Below are 1,327 nucleotides of genomic sequence, written 5' to 3'. Positions count from 1 at the left end.
GGCTGAAATTATTTCCCCTGAGAAGTCTGAAAAAAAAACCCGAAGTGCTCTGCACTTCTGCGTAGAATAAAGTGGGAAGAACCACATAAGTGATCTACAAATCCGAAGCTTTTTCCTCTTTTGGTTTATTGAGAGAGGAAGCACGAGATTAGTTTGTTTGCACTGAAAGAAGACGAATGGTAATTAAACTACCGGTCTTTACCAGAGGCATCCTCACATAAACACCGCCAAAGATGGTTCAATGAGACCGCTATTAGCGTCCATGTATGTTATACACTTCGGCCAGACCGTTCTAAATATGAGACATCAACAAGTCTCCAGTTTTGTGAGGACGCATGTTGGTAAACCTCTCTAGGTCTCCACGACTGAATTGAGCGGGTCATATGAAAAGGATCTAAGAATTGCAAAGCTTCTTCCCACTCAAAATAGTAATACCCGGAATTTGTAGGACAACCTCAACGATTCAGCTCAGATCTCACAGCTTTTTAATAACCACTTTGCCCAATCATTCACACTATCCATAAAGCATCCACGTACCTCCTTTCTTGATATCTCCAGTTATTTTATTTACTATCTAAATGGTTAAAGAGAAGTAAGGTATTTATTTTTTATGGCCTAGGACCTGATTTCTAAAAACAATTCATAAAAAACCGTCAACCAAGTCGTGACCAATCAGTAAGCCAGCATTTCATAAGATGATACGACGTCTCAAAATTTTACCTTCTCCAGTTCAGTCGTAGTCGCCGTCAGTCATCCCCAATGGCCAACAATAAAAACAAAGAGGAAGGGGGTAGGAGTGGATTTTGAAAGACTCCGCAGGCAGATGCCATAAAAAAGAACTTGCATGCCTGCCTCGTTTATTGTGCACTTGTGTGTGTGTTTGTGTGTATGGTCCCTACGGCCATAACTGATTGCTTTTGAGTGCCTGCCTAGCACCGCGCCATGCCATATGTTTTCGCTCACAGCAGACATTTCGTGCTGCCTCGGTGGCCGCGGCAGATTCTGCTTCTCCTGATCCCGCTATGGATGCTTTTACCTCGCGGAATGCAAATTTATCACGGTTTCCGATGGAGGGAGGGGGAAGGAGAATGAAGGAATGTGGCATCTTGTGGTTTCCAAGGTTATGGTAATGCTGCCATGTTTAAGCCTTGAAGTTCAAATAAAGTAGTACTGCTGGTCGTCGTGATTGTTAAGTTTTAAACAACTTGTCAAAATTAATGCCTCTGGATCCTCGAGTAGCACCAACTTTGGTTTTAACAGTTGGAACCCAAGGCACGATGTTGAATCTGTTCCTTTTGAGTCAACTCATGAAATTAATGTCAACCTA

The sequence above is a fragment of the Echinococcus granulosus genome (assembly GCF_000524195.1).
Source record: "Echinococcus granulosus chromosome Unknown EG_S00059, whole genome shotgun sequence".
Taxonomy (NCBI): domain Eukaryota; kingdom Metazoa; phylum Platyhelminthes; class Cestoda; order Cyclophyllidea; family Taeniidae; genus Echinococcus; species Echinococcus granulosus.
Note: the sequence above shows the minus strand (reverse complement) of the source record.